This window comes from Sycon ciliatum, chromosome 4, assembly GCF_964019385.1.
Source record: "Sycon ciliatum chromosome 4, ocSycCili1.1, whole genome shotgun sequence".
Lineage (NCBI taxonomy): Eukaryota > Metazoa > Porifera > Calcarea > Leucosolenida > Sycettidae > Sycon > Sycon ciliatum.
In genome coordinates this window covers 13,622,062-13,642,820 of record NC_088646.1, presented here as the reverse complement: position 1 = coordinate 13,642,820, position 20,759 = coordinate 13,622,062, and positions in this window count along the sequence as shown.

Genomic DNA, 20,759 nt, shown 5'->3' with positions numbered 1-20,759 from the left:
CACATCAGGAAAGAAGTAGCGCACGTAATGCAAAATATTTTTCCAGCTGTCACGATCTACAGCTAGCCTTTAACCCTTTGCATGCTGGCCTGTTTTCCCCAATCAACTGGCACTCCAGCGCACGGACTCTCCTGCTGGTGGGGTTTGGGCGACATAATCCGAGCGAAATTTATTCTCATTTCAGTTCACCTCGATGGAAGTTCATCATCCTGGGCTTGTTGGAAAGGTCAGGACCAAGCGAATCCATCGTGGAAGCTCTCAGCACCATAGTCCCACCAGGGCCACTTCCACGACTTCTCCAAACTGGCCCACCATGCCTCGGAAGGAAATAACAACTCAGTCACACATTCTTGTTCGGCTCCTTGCTCAAATTCAACCGATTTTCACGTTCCACAGTGCCTTTTGCAGTAAAATTCAAAAAAACTGCTCTCAGGACTTCAGTCACTCTGGCATCAACGGTCGCACCAAAAATTGTTGATGGCGGAAGGAGAAGCTTGTCGTTTGGAGTAACAAGTGATCACCGCTGCTTTTCCTTGTCAGAGTCAACAATACACTTTGTTCTGCAGCGTTGGGAGTAGTGTTTTTGAATTCTTTTCTCACGATGGCCTGTGGCCAATAAGAGAAAAATAATTACAGGCACGGGGATCAGATACAGAGAGATCAAAGTTTAGCTGCTTGCTGAGGCAGTAGCGATGGCAATACTAATTGTGAGTTAATCACGTAGGCTGGGCGCAATGGAGCTATAGATGTGCTGAGCAATGTGAGCAAGTACATACGGAAGAGATGACAAGTGGTAGGATGTTTGCTTTGAAATCTCGTCTGGGGTTGATTTGCCGGATGCTGGTTGGGATGCTCTTAAAGAGATCAAGAGAAGCATAGATGGGGGAGTCTCTTAGCCGGTTTGTACGTGTTGTGGGTAGCTCAAAGGTTCGGGGGAACCTGAACGTGCGAATGGGTTGTATTCGGGGTAGGTGAATTGCAAGAAGGTGTGGTGGTGCATATCTATGATGCAGGCTATGTGCAAGAAGGATATGGGAGAGGGTACGGCGGCTGCTGAGTGATGGCCATTTGAGTCGGTGCAGCAGCACGGAGTGGGTTCTGTGTTCAAAGAGGGGGAGATGCAAACAGAGGCGAGCAGCGCGCCGTTGGATGCGCTCAAGCCGGTCGTTCAGGGTTGCGGGGAGGGGTGAGAGGACAGTGCAAGCATACTCAAGAATAGGGCGGATGTAGGTTAGATAGATGGAGGAGAGAGCAGAAGTGTTTAAGGAATTGCGTAGTCGCAGGAGAAGGAACATCTTCCTGGTCGCTTTAGTGATGATGTAGTCAACATGCGAGTTCCAGCATAGATTCTGCTGTATGAGGAGGCCAAGGTGGCGATGCCTTGCCACAGTGAGGTTGGTATCGTTGAGTGTGATTGATGGTGGTCTGGGAGGTGGCCGGTTGGTGTGGTGAAAGTGGATGACAGTGGTCTTACTTTCGTTGACCAGGAGATGCCAATCCTTCAGCCACTGTGCCGCGGTTGTCACAGCTGACTGGAGGTGCTCTTCTGTGGCTAGAAAATTCTCGTGAGCGGCAATGATGGCAGTGTCGTCGGCAAACTGGCTGCACTCAGTGTTGGCATTTATGCAGGCGGTTGGCAGATCAACTGTGTAGGCCGTGAACAAAAGCGGCCCCAAGACAGAGCCTTGGGGGACCCCCGCTGGAATGTTTAGCCAGGTTGATTTGCTGCTCTCCACTTGCACACGTTGTCGTCTATTGGTGAGATAAGAGGCAAGCCACTGGAGGCATTTGCCATCGAGTCCGAATTGGGCCAATTTTGCAAGCAGTCCTTGGTGCCACACCCGGTCAAACGCCTTAGATAGGTCGAAGAAGCAAGCAATTACTGTTTGCCCGGCGTCTCTTTCCTCGGTGATCTGATGGATTAACCGAGATAGCTGCTGTGTGGTGCCATCGTTTGGCCGAAAGCCTGATTGGCCGTTGGGGAGGTGAGGTTGGATGTGCTTCGAGATGCGGTCAGCAACTATCCTCTCTTGTACTTTCGACGTCACGCTGAGTAGCGATATCGGTTGATAGTTGGAGGGCTCGGTTTTGCTGCCCTTCTTGTGGATGGGGGTGACTGTTGCGTCCCTCCACTCTTGCGGGATAGTGAAGAAGGAGATGTTAAAAAGGGTTGCTAGGGACGGCGAAAGTGAACTGGCTGCCTCTTTCAGTAGGCGGGTTGGTATGCCATCACAGCCCGGGCTCTTTGTGTTGGAGTATACATTGCTGCGGAGGCGTCGCGGAGGGGAGAGCTTTCCTGCGCAGGTATGAGTTTGACAGTATTTCAGCATGGAGTGGAAAAAGTTCAAAAAGGTTTTATTTCAAGAAAACCCTAGAACGAAGATTGGGGACATGTCCTCAGTGCTAGAAGAGGTATTCTACTATCTTCTACTTTCAAGACGATGATTTGTGGCGCCAGGGGGTGATGGCCCTCGTCTTCTGGGATGCTGGCGTGGCTAAGCGGTACTGCTCCAGGAACTCTTTTAAGGTGAGGCAATGTTGGCGTGATTGATTTTTGTTCGTAGCTTGTCCGTGTACGCTGTCGCGTGACTCGTCTGTAGACCCATAAATAATGCAATTTGTGGCCATTTTTTAAGGGGTATGCAAATTTCAAGGTTCCCTTCAGAAACTTTTTCATTGGCTTTGCACAGTCGATCTACACCCCAAACGGAACCTACCTGCAAATTTTGAGCAAAATCCGAGAGATTGACTTGCACACATACGTTGGTATTCTCAGACATGCTCTCTTAAATTCAGGTATAGAATAATGAGCGACACATGTCTATGTAGGGAGCAGAGCAATATCACAAAACGCCTTTGCTTTAAGCATAGGGTCGACTTCCCGAAAGGACAATAAGAGGTTGACCAGGTATTTCATGTGAGGTATCTACTCTAATCTGCACAAGCCATGATGTACAATTAATAACAATTTTCAGTGCAAAACACCACGTGCTGGGGAACGCAATGGTTGTTTGTACCCAGCTGCTACGAAGTTGACAAGGATCTGACATCACACTTCGAAGCCCTAATAGTATCGCCAAGTGCCCCCCCCACACACACACACACCCACACCTAAACCACTCACACACAGCCCCCGCTGCGTTCCTTTTGCTGATTTTCGGCAAGGGGGTGGGGTGGGGGTGGGGATTTGATCCTGGCTGCCAAGGGCAGTACTCTGTACAGCAACATGAAAGGCTATCCTTGACATCCTGGATTGTGAACAGTTTCACCCACAGCAACACCAGCACTGGCATGTGTTGTGTGCCGCATGTTTCCTTGTCCACCACTATAACTATTTGAAGCATGCGATCAATTCTGCAGTGCTTACCTCCGAAACACTTTCCAGACGCCTTTAAACCATGTTGAGTAGCAGGCAACATCCGCCACATCTCTGATTGGGTACTGCTTTAAATAGACATGGCGATGATGACAATGTGAGCATAGATTGATCAGCCACAGGCACAAGAACATCCCGGATGTATCTATGGTCTGCATGAAGATCATAGATACATTGACGGACAGTGGACACGACAAAGGACAATTCACTGTGTACAGTCAACTTCGCTAATAACGACTGCGGATATAACGACAATTCGCGAAAAACGACAGAATTGCCATGCCCAGAGCAAAGTCCATTCTACCTGTATACATATAATGAGACTTCAGGAATAAGGACACTTCGCGAATAAGGACACTTTTCTGATGCCCGGCCGAGTGTCGTTATACGCAAAGTTGACTGTACATTAAATCTGAGGCAGCTATCACAGAAGACAATCAGTAACTATGTGATAGTCATAGACCCAACCCAAAAGAGTATGCTGCTGGGATAGCGCTGTGGGTCTATCTACATGTATGAGTGCTTCCTACCACTTTATTCATACTGTCAGCGCAGGCGTATCAGAACTCAACACTTCCTTTGAAGGAGTGAGGTTGAATGCAAAACCAAGCCATTATCCACTGCCAAGCAACACGCGCCCGAATCGCCGGGTATGGAGTTGCAAGGCTGCCCAAACAGTTCTTTTGTCAAGCGTATCAGAGCCCCACACGCCCCTTGAAGGAGTGAGGTTTAAGGCAAAGCCAAGCCATTATTCACTGCAAAGTAACACACACCCCAAATCACCGGGTATGGAGTATCAAGGCTGCCCAAACCGTTCATTTTGTCAAACGTATCAAAGCCCCACACTTCCCTTCGAAGGGAGAACTTGTCCACCGCCAAGCAACGCACAACCCAAATCACCGGGCATGGAGTTGCAAAGCTGCCTAAACCGTTCACTTTTTTTAGTCAAGGGTATCAGAGCCCCACACTTCCCTTGAAGGAGTGAGGTTGAATGCAAGACCAAGCCATCATTCACTGCCAAGCAACATAGACCCCGGATCACCGGGGATGTATTTGCAAGGCTGCCAGAACCGTTCATTTTGTCAAGCGTATCAGAGTCCCACACTTCCCTTGAAGCAGTTAAGAGAGCATGGCTGAGAATACCAACGTATGCGTGCAAGTGGATCTCTCCGATTTTGCTCGAAATTTGCAGGTAGGTTCCCTTTGGGGTGTGGATCGATTGTGCAAAGCCCTTGGAAAAGTTTCTGAAGGGAACCTTGAAATTTGCATACCCCTCAAAATGGCCGAAATATCAAAATATCTATGGGTCTAGAAATGAGTCACGCCACAGCATACGAACAAGCTATGAACAAAACTCCATCAAGCCAACATTGCCTCACCTTAGAAGAGTTCCTGGAGCAGTACCGCTTCGCCACGCCAGCATCCCAGAAGACGAGGTCCATCACCCTCTGACGCCACACATGATCGTCTTGAAAATAGCCAATTTGCAAGCGCTGGCAAAACAGCCAGCTATGTTCTCCATTGGCCAGAACTATGCACCGGCAGATAGTAGAACACCTCTTCTAGCGCTGAGGACATGTCCCCCATCTTCCTTTTGGGGTTTTCTTGAAATAAACTTTTTTGAATTTTTCCACTCGACCATGCTGAAATACGCCCAAAGCCATACTGCGCAGGAAAGCTCGCCCCTCCGCGACGTCTCCTCAGCAATTTTTACTCCAACACTACTCCCAAGGCCGCAGAACAAAGTGTATTGTTGACTCTGACAAGGAAAAGCAGCAGTGATCACTTGTCACTCCAAACGACAAGCTTATCCTTGCGCAACCAATATTTTTTTGTGCGACTGTTGATGCAAAAGTGACTGAAGGCCTGAGCGCAGTTTTTGAATTTTATTGCAAGATGTACGGTGAGATCGCGTGCTCTGTGACGTAGGATGACGCTTCCTGGATCACGACACGCGGCCATCGATCGCGAACGTGCCTGGAACGCTACTCGGAACAGACCATGATGGCAGAGGTAAGATGAGCTACATTTCCTGCTTGATCTGCTGAGACCCCCCACAAACTGTCCTAGGAGTGTTGCAATGGCAGCAAGCCGTTAAAATATGCCCCGTACAGCATGGAGAGTTATTCGTCTTTCACACTTACCTCCTTAATCCTTAATCACCGGGAATGGAGTTGCAAGGCTGCCCAAACCGTTCATTTTGTCAAGCATATCAGAGCCCCGCACTTCCCTTGAAGGCGTGAGGGCGAATGCAAGACCGATCCAGCATTAACTGCAAAGCAACACACGCCCCGAATCGCCGGGTGTGGAGTTGCAAGGCTGCCCAAACCGTTCATTTTGTCAAGCGTATCAGAGCCCCACATTTCCCTTGAAGGATTGAGGTTGAATACAAGACCGATCCATCATTCACTGATCCATCATTCACTGCCAAGCAACACACACCCTGAATCACTGGGTGTTGAGTTGCAAGGCTGCCCAAAACGATCATTTTCTCAAGCGTACCAGAGCCCTACACTTCCCTTGAAGGAGTGAGGTTGACTGCAAGACCAAGCCATCATTCACTGCCAAGCAACACAAGCGAAATCATCAGGAATGAACTTGCAAGGCTGCCCAAACCGTTCGTTTTGTCAAGCGTATCAGAGCCCCACACTTCCCTTAAAGGATTAAGGTTGAATGCAAGACCGATCCAACATTCACTGCCAAGGAACACACGCCCCGAATCACCGAGTATGGAGTTACTGGGCTGCCCAAATGGTTCATTTTGTCAAGCGTATCAGAGCCCCACACTTCCCTTGAAGGCGTGAGGTTAAATGCAAGACCGATCCATCATTCTCTGCCAAGCAAAACACAACCCGAATCACCGGAAATGTATTTGGAAGGCTGCCCAGACCGTTCGTTTTGTCAAGGGTATCAGAGCCTGGCACTTCCCTTGAAGAAATGAGGTTGAATGCAAGACCGAGCCATCATTCACTGCCAAGCAACACACAACCCGAATCACCGGGAATGTATTTGCAAGGCTGCCCAAACCGTTCGTTTTGTCAAGCGTATCAGAGCCCCACACTTCCCTTGAAGGAGAGAGGTTGAATGCAAGACCGATCCAACATTCGCTGCCAAGCAACACACGCCCCGAATCACCAGGTACGGAGTTGCAAGGTTGCCCAAACCGTTCGTTTTGTCAAGCGTATCAGAGCCCCACACTTCCCTTGAAGGAGTGAGGTTGAATGCAAGACCGATCCAACATTCACTGCCAAGCAACACACGCCTCGAATCACCGGGTATGGAGTTACTAGGCTGCCCAAACCGTTCAGTTTGTCAAGCGTATCAGAGCCCCGCACTTCCCTTCAAGGAGTGAGGTTGAATGCAAGACCGATCCAGCATTAACTGCCAAGCAACACACGCCCCGTATCACCGGGTATGGAGTTGCAAGGCTGCCCAAACCGTACATTTTGTCAAGCAAAACACAACCCGAATCACCGGAAATGTATTTGGAAGGCTGCCCAGACCGTTCGTTTTGTCAAGGGTATCAGAGCCCCACACTTCCCTTGAAGGAGTGAGGTTGAATGCAAGACCGATCCAGCATTCACTGTAAACAACACTCGCCCCGAATCACTGGGTATGGAGTTACTAGGCCGCCCAAACCGTTCATTTTGTCAAGCGTATCAGAGTCCCGCACTTCCCTTGAAGGCGTGAGGTTGAATGCAAGACTGATCCAATATTCTCTGCCAAGCAAAACACAACCCGAATCACCGGAAATGTATTTGGAAGGCTGCCCAGACCGTTCGTTTTGTCAAGGGTATCAGAGCCCCACACTTCCCTTGAATGAGTGAGGTTAACTGCAAGACCGATCCATCATTCACTGCCAAGCAAAGAACACCCCGAATCACCGGGTATGGAGTTGCAAGGCTGCCCAAACCGTTCATTTTAACAAGCGTATCAGAGCCCCACACTTCCCTTGAAGGCGTGAGAGGTTGATTACAAAACCGATTCAGCATTAACTGCCAAGCAACACACGCCCCGAATCACCGGGTGCGGAGTTGCAAGGCTGCCCAAACCGTTCATTTTGTCAAGCGTATCAGAGCCCCACACTTCCCTTGAAGGAATGAGGTCGAATGCAAGACCGATCCATCATTCACTGCCAAGCAACACACACCCTGAATCACCAGGTGTGGAGTTGCAAGGCTGCCCACAACGATCATTTTCTCAAGCGCATCAAAGCCCTACACTTCCCTTGATGGAGTGAGGTTGAATGGTAGACCAATCCATCATTCACTGCCAAGCAACACACGCCCCGTATCACCGGGTATGGAGTTGCAAGGCTGCCCAAGCCGTACATTTTGTCAAGCGTATCAGAGCCCCACACTTCCCTTAAAAGAAGTGAGGTTGACTGCAAGACCGAGCCATCATTCACTGCCAAGCAAAACACAACCCGAATCACCGGGAATGAATTTGCAAGGCTGTCCGAACCGTTCGTTTTGTCAAGCCTATCAGAGCCCCACGCTTCCCTTGAAGGAGTGAGGTTGAATGCAAGACCAATCCATCATTCACTGCCAAGCAACACACGCCCCGAATCACCGGGTACGGAGTTACTAGGCTGCCCAAACCGTTCATTTTGTCAAGCGTATCAGAGCCCCACACTTCCCTTGAAGGCGTGAGGTTGAATGCAAGACCGATCCATTATTCTCTGCCAAGCAAAACACAATCCGGCTCACCGGAAATGTATTTGCAAGGCTGCCCAGACCGTTCGTTTCGTCAAGGGTATCAGAGCCTGGCACTTCCCTTGAAGAAGTGAGGTTGAATGCAAGACCGAGCCATCATTCACTGACAAGCAACACACAACCCGAATCACCGTTTATGTATTTACAAGGCTGCCCAAACCGTCCGTTTTGTCAAGTGATCAGAGTCCCACACTTCCCTTGAAGAAGTGAGGTTGAATGCAAGACCGATCCAACATTCACTGCCAAGCAACACACGCCCCGAATCAACGGGTATGGCGTTGCAAGGTTGCCCAAACCGTACATTTCGTCAAGCGTATCAGAGCCCCACACTTCCCTTGCAGGAGTGAGGTTGAATGCAAGACCGATCCAACAGTCACTGTCAAGCAACACATGCCCCGAATCACCGGGTATGGAGTTGCAAGGTTGCCCAAACCGTACATTTTGTCAAGCGTATCAGAGCCCCACACTTCCCTTGAAGGAGTGAGGTTGAATGCAAGACCGATCCAACATTCACTGCCAAGCAACACACGCCCCGAATCACCAAGTATGGAGTTGGAAGGTTGCCCAAACCATACATTTCGCCAAGCGTATCAGAGCCCCACACTTCCCTTGAAGGAGTGAGGTTGAATGCAAGACCGATCCAACATTCACTGCCAAGCAACACATGCCCCGAATCAACGGGTATGGAGTGACTAGGCTGCCCAAACCGTTCATTTTGTCAAGCGTATCAGAGCCCCACACTTCCCTTGAAGGAGAGAGGTTGAATGCAAGACCGATCCAACATTCGCTGCCAAGCAACACACGCCCCGAATCACCAGGTACGGAGTTGCAAGGTTGCCCAAACCGTTCGTTTTGTCAAGCGTATCAGAGCCCCACACTTCCCTTGAAGGAGTGAGGTTGAATGCAAGACCGATCCAACATTCACTGCCAAGCAACACACGCCTCGAATCACCGGGTATGGAGTTACTAGGCTGCCCAAACCGTTCAGTTTGTCAAGCGTATCAGAGCCCCGCACTTCCCTTCAAGGAGTGAGGTTGAATGCAAGACCGATCCAGCATTAACTGCCAAGCAACACACGCCCCGTATCACCGGGTATGGAGTTGCAAGGCTGCCCAAACCGTACATTTTGTCAAGCAAAACACAACCCGAATCACCGGAAATGTATTTGGAAGGCTGCCCAGACCGTTCGTTTTGTCAAGGGTATCAGAGCCCCACACTTCCCTTGAAGGAGTGAGGTTGAATGCAAGACCGATCCAGCATTCACTGTAAACAACACTCGCCCCGAATCACTGGGTATGGAGTTACTAGGCCGCCCAAACCGTTCATTTTGTCAAGCGTATCAGAGTCCCGCACTTCCCTTGAAGGCGTGAGGTTGAATGCAAGACTGATCCAATATTCTCTGCCAAGCAAAACACAACCCGAATCACCGGAAATGTATTTGGAAGGCTGCCCAGACCGTTCGTTTTGTCAAGGGTATCAGAGCCCCACACTTCCTTTGAATGAGTGAGGTTAACTGCAAGACCGATCCATCATTCACTGCCAAGCAAAGAACACCCCGAATCACCGGGTATGGAGTTGCAAGGCTGCCCAAACCGTTCATTTTAACAAGCGTATCAGAGCCCCACTCTTCCCTTGAAGGCGTGAGAGGTTGATTACAAAACCGATTCAGCATTAACTGCCAAGCAACACACGCCCCGAATCACCGGGTGCGGAGTTGCAAGGCTGCCCAAACCGTTCATTTTGTCAAGCGTATCAGAGCCCCACACTTCCCTTGAAGGAATGAGGTCGAATGCAAGACCGATCCATCATTCACTGCCAAGCAACACACACCCTGAATCACCAGGTGTGGAGTTGGAAGGCTGCCCACAACGATCATTTTCTCAAGCGCATCAAAGCCCTACACTTCCCTTGATGGAGTGAGGTTGAATGGTAGACCAATCCATCATTCACTGCCAAGCAACACACGCCCCGTATCACCGGGTATGGAGTTGCAAGGCTGCCCAAGCCGTACATTTTGTCAAGCGTATCAGAGCCCCACACTTCCCTTAAAAGAAGTGAGGTTGACTGCAAGACCGAGCCATCATTCACTCCCAAGCAAAACACAACCCGAATCACCGGGAATGAATTTGCCAGGCTGTCCGAACCGTTCGTTTTGTCAAGCCTATCAGAGCCCCACGCTTCCCTTGAAGGAGTGAGGTTGAATGCAAGACCAATCCATCATTCACTGCCAAGCAACACACGCCCCGAATCACCGGGTACGGAGTTACTTGGCTGCCCAAACCGTTCATTTTGTCAAGCGTATCAGAGCCCCACACTTCCCTTGAAGGAATGAGGTCGAATGCAAGACCGATCCATCATTCACTGCCAAGCAACACACACCCTGAATCACCAGGTGTGGAGTTGCAAGGCTGCCCACAACGATCATTTTCTCAAGCGCATCAAAGCCCTACACTTCCCTTGATGGAGTGAGGTTGAATGGTAGACCAATCCATCATTCACTGCCAAGCAACACACGCCCCGTATCACCGGGTATGGAGTTGCAAGGCTGCCCAAGCCGTACATTTTGTCAAGCGTATCAGAGCCCCACACTTCCCTTAAAAGAAGTGAGGTTGACTGCAAGACCGAGCCATCATTCACTGCCAAGCAAAACACAACCCGAATCACCGGGAATGAATTTGCAAGGCTGTCCGAACCGTTCGTTTTGTAAAGCCTATCAGAGCCCCACGCTTCCCTTGAAGGAGTGAGGTTGAATGCAAGACCAATCCATCATTCACTGCCAAGCAACACACGCCCCGAATCACCGGGTACGGAGTTACTAGGCTGCCCAAACCGTTCATTTTGTCAAGCGTATCAGAGCCCCACACTTCCCTTGAAGGCGTGAGGTTGAATGCAAGACCGATCCATTATTCTCTGCCAAGCAAAACACAATCCGGCTCACCGGAAATGTATTTGCAAGGCTGCCCAGACCGTTCGTTTCGTCAAGGGTATCAGAGCCTGGCACTTCCCTTGAAGAAGTGAGGTTGAATGCAAGACCGAGCCATCATTCACTGACAAGCAACACACAACCCGAATCACCGTTTATGTATTTACAAGGCTGCCCAAACCGTCCGTTTTGTCAAGTGATCAGAGTCCCACACTTCCCTTGAAGAAGTGAGGTTGAATGCAAGACCGATCCAACATTCACTGCCAAGCAACACACGCCCCGAATCAACGGGTATGGCGTTGCAAGGTTGCCCAAACCGTACATTTCGTCAAGCGTATCAGAGCCCCACACTTCCCTTGCAGGAGTGAGGTTGAATGCAAGACCGATCCAACAGTCACTGTCAAGCAACACATGCCCCGAATCACCGGGTATGGAGTTGCAAGGTTGCCCAAACCGTACATTTTGTCAAGCGTATCAGAGCCCCACACTTCCCTTGAAGGAGTGAGGTTGAATGCAAGACCGATCCAACATTCACTGCCAAGCAACACACGCCCCGAATCACCAAGTATGGAGTTGGAAGGTTGCCCAAACCATACATTTCGCCAAGCGTATCAGAGCCCCACACTTCCCTTGAAGGAGTGAGGTTGAATGCAAGACCGATCCAACATTCACTGCCAAGCAACACATGCCCCGAATCAACGGGTATGGAGTGACTAGGCTGCCCAAACCGTTCATTTTGTCAAGCGTATCAGAGCCCCACACTTCCCTTGAAGGAGAGAGGTTGAATGCAAGACCGATCCAACATTCGCTGCCAAGCAACACACGCCCCGAATCACCAGGTACGGAGTTGCAAGGTTGCCCAAACCGTTCGTTTTGTCAAGCGTATCAGAGCCCCACACTTCCCTTGAAGGAGTGAGGTTGAATGCAAGACCGATCCAACATTCACTGCCAAGCAACACACGCCTCGAATCACCGGGTATGGAGTTACTAGGCTGCCCAAACCGTTCAGTTTGTCAAGCGTATCAGAGCCCCGCACTTCCCTTCAAGGAGTGAGGTTGAATGCAAGACCGATCCAGCATTAACTGCCAAGCAACACACGCCCCGTATCACCGGGTATGGAGTTGCAAGGCTGCCCAAACCGTACATTTTGTCAAGCAAAACACAACCCGAATCACCGGAAATGTATTTGGAAGGCTGCCCAGACCGTTCGTTTTGTCAAGGGTATCAGAGCCCCACACTTCCCTTGAAGGAGTGAGGTTGAATGCAAGACCGATCCAGCATTCACTGTAAACAACACTCGCCCCGAATCACTGGGTATGGAGTTACTAGGCCGCCCAAACCGTTCATTTTGTCAAGCGTATCAGAGTCCCGCACTTCCCTTGAAGGCGTGAGGTTGAATGCAAGACTGATCCAATATTCTCTGCCAAGCAAAACACAACCCGAATCACCGGAAATGTATTTGGAAGGCTGCCCAGACCGTTCGTTTTGTCAAGGGTATCAGAGCCCCACACTTCCCTTGAATGAGTGAGGTTAACTGCAAGACCGATCCATCATTCACTGCCAAGCAAAGAACACCCCGAATCACCGGGTATGGAGTTGCAAGGCTGCCCAAACCGTTCATTTTAACAAGCGTATCAGAGCCCCACACTTCCCTTGAAGGCGTGAGAGGTTGATTACAAAACCGATTCAGCATTAACTGCCAAGCAACACACGCCCCGAATCACCGGGTGCGGAGTTGCAAGGCTGCCCAAACCGTTCATTTTGTCAAGCGTATCAGAGCCCCACACTTCCCTTGAAGGAATGAGGTCGAATGCAAGACCGATCCATCATTCACTGCCAAGCAACACACACCCTGAATCACCAGGTGTGGAGTTGCAAGGCTGCCCACAACGATCATTTTCTCAAGCGCATCAAAGCCCTACACTTCCCTTGATGGAGTGAGGTTGAATGGTAGACCAATCCATCATTCACTGCCAAGCAACACACGCCCCGTATCACCGGGTATGGAGTTGCAAGGCTGCCCAAGCCGTACATTTTGTCAAGCGTATCAGAGCCCCACACTTCCCTTAAAAGAAGTGAGGTTGACTGCAAGACCGAGCCATCATTCACTGCCAAGCAAAACACAACCCGAATCACCGGGAATGAATTTGCAAGGCTGTCCGAACCGTTCGTTTTGTCAAGCCTATCAGAGCCCCACGCTTCCCTTGAAGGAGTGAGGTTGAATGCAAGACCAATCCATCATTCACTGCCAAGCAACACACGCCCCGAATCACCGGGTACGGAGTTACTAGGCTGCCCAAACCGTTCATTTTGTCAAGCGTATCAGAGCCCCACACTTCCCTTGAAGGCGTGAGGTTGAATGCAAGACCGATCCATTATTCTCTGCCAAGCAAAACACAATCCGGCTCACCGGAAATGTATTTGCAAGGCTGCCCAGACCGTTCGTTTCGTCAAGGGTATCAGAGCCTGGCACTTCCCTTGAAGAAGTGAGGTTGAATGCAAGACCGAGCCATCATTCACTGACAAGCAACACACAACCCGAATCACCGTTTATGTATTTACAAGGCTGCCCAAACCGTCCGTTTTGTCAAGTGATCAGAGTCCCACACTTCCCTTGAAGAAGTGAGGTTGAATGCAAGACCGATCCAACATTCACTGCCAAGCAACACACGCCCCGAATCAACGGGTATGGCGTTGCAAGGTTGCCCAAACCGTACATTTCGTCAAGCGTATCAGAGCCCCACACTTCCCTTGCAGGAGTGAGGTTGAATGCAAGACCGATCCAACAGTCACTGTCAAGCAACACATGCCCCGAATCACCGGGTATGGAGTTGCAAGGTTGCCCAAACCGTACATTTTGTCAAGCGTATCAGAGCCCCACACTTCCCTTGAAGGAGTGAGGTTGAATGCAAGACCGATCCAACATTCACTGCCAAGCAACACACGCCCCGAATCACCAAGTATGGAGTTGGAAGGTTGCCCAAACCATACATTTCGCCAAGCGTATCAGAGCCCCACACTTCCCTTGAAGGAGTGAGGTTGAATGCAAGACCGATCCAACATTCACTGCCAAGCAACACATGCCCGAATCAACGGGTATGGAGTGACTAGGCTGCCCAAACCGTTCATTTTGTCAAGGGTATCAGAGCCCCACACTTCCCTTGAAGGAGTGAGGTTGAATGCAAGACCAAGCCATCAGTCACTGCCAAGCAACACACAACCCGGATCACCGGGAAAGTATTTGCAAGGCTGCCCAAACCGTTCGTTTTGTCAAGCATATCAGAGCCCCACACTTCCCTTGAAGGAGTGAGGTTGAATGCAAGACCGATCCAACATTCACTGCCAAGCAACACACGCCCCGAATCACCGTGTTTGGAGTTGCAAGGTTGCCCAAACCGTTCAGTTTGTCAAGCGTATCAGAGCCCCGCACTTCACTTCAAGGAGTGAGGTTGAATGCAAGACCGATCCAGCATTAACTGCCAAGCAACACACGCCCCGTATCACAGGGTATGGAGTTGCAAGGCAGCCCAAACTGTATATTTCAGTGTCAAGCAAAACACAACTTTAATCACCGGAAATGTATTTGGAAGGCTGCCCAGACCGTTCGTTTTGTCAAGGGTATCAGAGCCTGGCACTTCCCTTGAACAAGTGAGTTTGGATGCAAGACCGAGCCATCATTCACTGCCAAGCAACACACAACCCGAATAACCGGAAATGTATTAGCAAGGCTGCCCAAACCGTTCGTTTTGTCAAGCGTATCAGAGCCCCACACAGAGCCCCACACTTCCCTTGAAGGAGTGAGGTTGAATGCAAGACCGATCCAGCATTCACTGTAAACAACACTCGCCCCGAATCACCGGGTATGGAGTTACTAGGCCGCCCAAACCGTTCATTTTGTCAAGCATATGAGAGCCCCGCACTTCCCTTGAAGGCGTGAGGTTGAATGCAAGACCGATCCAATATTCTCTGCCAAGCAAAACACAACCCGAATCACCGGAAATGTAGTTGGAAGGCTGCCCAGACCGTTCGTTTTGTCAAGGGTATCAGAGCGCGACACTTCCCTTGAAGAAGTGAGGTTGAATGGAAGACCAAGCCATCATTCACTGCCAAGCAACACCCCCCCCCCCCCCCCGGATCACAGGGAATGTATTTGCAAGGTTGCCCAACCCGTTCGTTTTGTCAAGCGTATCAGAGCTCCACACTTCCCTTGAAGGAGTAAGGTTAACTGCAAGACCAATCCATCATTCACTGCCAAGCAAAAAACACCCCGAATCACTGGGTATGGAGTTGCAAAGCTGCCCAAACCGTTCATTTTGTCAAGCGTATCAGAGTCCCACACTTCCCTTGAAGGCGTGAGGGTGAATACAAAACCGATTCAGCATTAACTGCCAAGCAACACACACCCCGAATCACCGGGTGCGGAGTTGCAAGGCTGCCCAAGCCGTACATTTTGTCAAGCGTATCAGAGCCCCACACTTCCCTTGAAGAAGTGAGGTTGACTGCAAGACCGAGCCATCATTCACTGCCAAGCAAAATACAACCCGAATCACCGGGAATGTATTAGCAATGCTGCCCAAACCGTTCGTTTTGTCAAGCGTATCAGAGCCCCACACTTCCCTTGAAGGAGTGAGGTTGAATGCAAGACCGATCCAGCATTCACCGTAAACAACACTCGCCCCGAATCAGCGGGTATGGAGTTACTAGATCGCCCAAACCGTTCATTTTGTCAAGCGTATCAGAGCCCCGCACTTCCCTTGAAGGCGTGAGGTTGAGTGCAAGACCGATCCAATATTGTCTGCCAAGCAAAACACAACCAGAAGCACTGGAAATGTATTTGGAAGGCTGCCCAGACCGTTCGTTTTATCAAGGGTATCAGAGCGCGACACTTTCCTTGAAGAAGTGAGGTTGAATGGAGGACCAAGCCATCATTCAATACCAAGCAACACCCCCCCCCCCCCCCCCAGATCACCGGGAATGAATTTGCAAGGCTGCCTGAACCGGTTGCCCAAACCGTACATTTCGTCAAGCGTATCAGAGCCCCACACTTCCCTTGCAGGAGTGAGGTTGAATGCAAGACCGATCCAATATTCACTGACAAGCAACACACGCCCCGAATTACCGGGTATGGAGTTACTAGGCTGCCCAAACCGTTCATTTTGTCAAGCGTATCAGAGCCCCGCACTTCCCTTGAAGGAGTGAGGTTGAATGCAAGACCGATCCAGCATTAACTGCCAAGCAACACACGCCCAGTATCACCGGGTATGGAGTTAGAAGGCTGCCTAAACCGTACTTTTTGTCAAGCTAGACACAACCTGAATCACCGGAAATGTATTTTGAAGGCTGCCCAAACCGTTCGTTTTGTCAAGGGTATCAGAGCCTGGCACTTCCCTTGAAGGGGTGAGGTTGAATGCAAGACCGATCCAACATTCACTTCCAAGCAACACATGCCCCGAATCACCGGGTATGGAGTTACTAGGCTGCCTAAACCGTTCATTTTGTAAAGCGTATCAGAGCCCCACACTTCCTTTGAAGGCGTGAGGTTGAATGCAAGACCGATCCATTATTCTCTGCCAAGCAAAACACAACCCGAATCACCGTTAATGTATTTGCAAGGCTGCCCAAACCGTTCGTTTTGCCAAGCGCATCAGAGCCCCACACTTCCCTTGAAGGAGTGAGGTTGAATGCAAGACCGATCCAACATTCACTGCCAAGCAACACACGCCCCGAATCACCGGGTATGGAGTTGCAAGGTTGCCCAAACCGTACACTTTGTCAAGCGTATCAGAGCCCCACACTTCCCTTGAAGGAGTGAGGTTGAATGCAAGACCGATCCAACATTCACTGCCAAGCAACACACGCCCCGAATCACCGGGTATGGAGTTACTAGGCTGCCCAAACCGTTCATTTTGTCAAGCGTATCTGAGCCGCGCACTTCCCTTGAAGGAGTGAGGTTGAATGCAAGACCGATCGAGCATTAACTGCCAAGCAACACCCGTCCCGTATCACCGGTTATGGAGTTGCACGGCTGCCCAAATCGTACTTTTTGTCAAGCAAAACACAACCCGAATCACCGGAAATGTATTTGGAAGGCTGCCCAGACCGTTCGTTTTGTCAAGGGTATCAGAAGGAGTGAGGTTAACTGCAAGACCGATCCATCATTCACTGCCAAGCAAAGAAAACACCGAATCACCGGGTATGGAGTTTCAAGGCTGCCCATACCGTTCATTATGTCAAGCGTATCAGAGCCCCACACTTCCCTTGAAGGCGTGAGGTTGAAAACAAAACCGATTCAGCATTAACTGCCAAGCAACACGCCCCCCCCCCCCCCCCCCGAATCACCGGGTGCGGAGTTGCAAGGCTGCCCAAACCGTTCATTTTGTCAAGCGTATCGGAGCCCCACACTTCCCTTGAAGGATTGAGGTTGAATGCAAGACCAGTCCAACATTCACTGCCAAGCAACACACGCCCCGAATCACCGAGTATGGAGTTGCAAGGTTACCCAAACAGTACATTTTGTCAAGCGTATCAGAGCCCCACACTTCCCTTGAAGGAGTGAGGTTGAATGCAAGGCCGATCCAACATTCACAGCCAAGCAACACACGCCTCGAATCACCGGGTACGGATTTACTAGGCTGCCCAAACCGTACATTTTGTCAAGCGTATCAGAGTCCCACACTTCCCTTGAAGGAGTGAGGTTTAATGCAAGACCGATTCAACATTCACTGCCAAGCAACACACGCCCCGAATCACCGGGTATGGAGTTGCAAGGTTGCCCAAACCGTTCAATTTGTCAAGCGTATCAGAGCCCCTCCCTTGAAGGAGTGAGGTTGAATGCAAGACAGATCCATTATTCTCTGCAAAGCAACACACAACCCGAATCACCGGGAATGTATTTGCAAGGCTGCCCAAACCGTTCGTTTTGTCAAGCGCATCGGAGCCCCACAACTTCCCTTGAAGGAGTGAGGTTGAATGCAAGACCGATCCAACATTCACCACCAAGCAACACACGCCTCGAATCATCGGGTATGGAGTTACTAGGCTGCCCAAAACGTTCATTTAGTCAAGGGTATCAGAGCCCCCCCCCCCCCCCCACACTTCCCTTGAGGGAGTGAGGTTGAATGCAAGACCGATCCAGCATTACCAGCCAAGCAACACACGCCCCGTATCACTGGTATGGAGTTGCAAGGCTGCCCAAACCGTACATTTTGTCAAGCAAAACACAACCCGAATCACCGGAAATGTATTTGGAAGGCTGCCCAGATCGTTCGTTTTGTCAAGGGTATCAGAGCCTGGCACTTCCCTTGTGAAGTGAGGTTGTATGCAAGACCGAGCCATCATTCACTGCCAAGCAACACACAACCCGAATCACCGGGAATGTATTTGCAAGGCTGCCCAAACCGTTCGTTTTGTCAAGCGTATTGGAGCCTCACACTTCCCTTGAAGGAGTGAGGTTGAATGCAAGACCGATCCAACATTCACCGCGAAGCAACACACGCCCCGAATCACCAGGTATGGAGTTACTAGGCCGCCCAAACCGTTCATTTTGTGAAGCGTATCAGAGCTCCACACTTCCCTTGAAGGCTTGAGGTTGAATGCAAGACCGATCCAATATTCTCTGCCAAGCAACACACGCCCCGAATCATCGGGTATGGAGTTACTAGGCTGCCCAAACCGTTCATTTTGTCAAGGGTATCAGAGCCCCCCCCCCCCCCCCACTTCCCTTGAAGGAGTGAGGTTGAATGCAAGACCGATCCAGCATTACCAGCCAAGCAACAAACGCCCCGTATCACCGGGTATGGAGTTGCAAGGCTGCCCAAACCGTACATTTTGTCAAGCAAAACACAACCCGAATCACCGGAAATGTATTTGGAAGGTTGCCCAGACCGTTCGTTTTGTCAAGGGTATCAGAGCCTGGCACTTCCCTTGAAGGAGTGAGGTTGAATGCAAGACCGAGCCATCATTCACTGCCAAGCAACACACAACCCGAATCACCGGGAATGTATTTGCAAGGCTGCCCAAACCGTTCGTTTTGTCAAGCGTATCGGAGCCTCACACTTCCCTTGAAGGAGTGAGGTTGAATGCAAGACCGATCCAACATTCACTGCCAAGCAACACACGCCTCGAATCACCGGGTATGGAGTTACTAGGTTGCCCAAACCGTTTAATTTGTCAAGCGTATCAGAGCCCCACACTTCCCTTGAAGGAGTGAGGTTGAATGCCAGACCGATCCAATATTCTCTGCCAAGCAAAACACAACCCGAATCACCGGGAATGTATTTGAAAGGCTGCCCAGACCGTTCGTTTTGTCAAGGGTATCAGAGCGCGGCACTTCCCTTGAAGAAGTGAGGTTAAATGGAAGACCGAGCCATCAGTCACTGCCAAGCAACACACCCCGGATCACTGGGAATTTACTTGCAAGGCTGCCCAAACCGTTCGTTTTGTCAAGCGTATCAGAGCCCCACACTTCTCTTGAAGGAGTGAGGTTGAATGCAAGACTGATCCAACATTCACCACCAAGCAACACACGCCCCGAATCACCGGGTATGGAGTTACTAGGCTGCCCAAACCGTACATTTTGTCAAGCGTATCAGAGCCCCACACTTCCCTTGAAGGAGTGAGGTTTAATGCAAGACCGATCCAACATTCACTGCCAAGCAACACACGCCCCGAATCACTGGGTATGGAGTTGCAAGGTTGCCGAAATCGTTCGAGCGTATCAGAGCCCCATACTTCCCTTGAAGGAGTGAGGTTGAATGCAAGACTGAGCCTTCATTCACTGCCAAGCAACACATTCCCCGGATCACAGGGTATGGAGTTGCAAGACTGTCCCAACCGTATATCATCAAGCAATTCAGAACGTTACACCTTCCTGAAGGATGAAAGTTTAAAATTAGATGTACTCGAATAATTACGGAACAACAGGCGGAAGACACACAAGTACATGTACATGTAGATGCCGTGCATGTAGAGGGCACGGTTTCAAATAGGACATAGGTTGCAAACCGGAACGGACTCAATATTCACTTTCTCTCTTGGTATTTTGATTAGAAAACATATGTCACAGTGAGACTACGATGTGTTATACTCTGAGCCAAAATTTCATGGCTCTGCGATGACCAGAAGCGCCATACATGTATCAAGCAGGTGAGTTTTTGACGTGTTGCTTCGCACTGCGACTTGAGTTTTACGACTTTCGAAAAATCAACTTCTTGTCGCAGGTAAACAGCGGCTCGCCTCTCGCCAATAAAGCACCGCATACCAATCAAAACTAATGGAAGCACACACAAGGCTTATTGTTACTCTGTACTGGCCGTCGTGGAGCGATAGCAATTACCTAATTTCAGACCCAGAGTGAATTTGACGTACACTCTAAAACGTGTCCGGTTTGGAGCCACCTCTGATTTGAACTTTTTTGAAGCGAAAAATTGGGCAACTTGGAGGCAATGGGTCAACACAAAGGAGTGGCTCAGTTCGATTGACTCTGGCCCCAGAGCAAACTTCAACATGCCAGCTTCCTTCCACAAACATATTTCGAGTGAAAAATCAACGCTGATGATCGGTTTGGGTCTATACAAACTTGGCTGTCAAAGCGTCCCGGTATCGAGCCGTCCCCTCTACACTACTCGGTATTGCGTGTATCGACGTATTGATTCGAGATTGTTGCTCACCTTCTTGGAAGATGGAAGACGGCCCTGTTCGCTTTTCTTCTTCATAGAATTTCTTGCTTCTCTGTATTCGTGAAAAT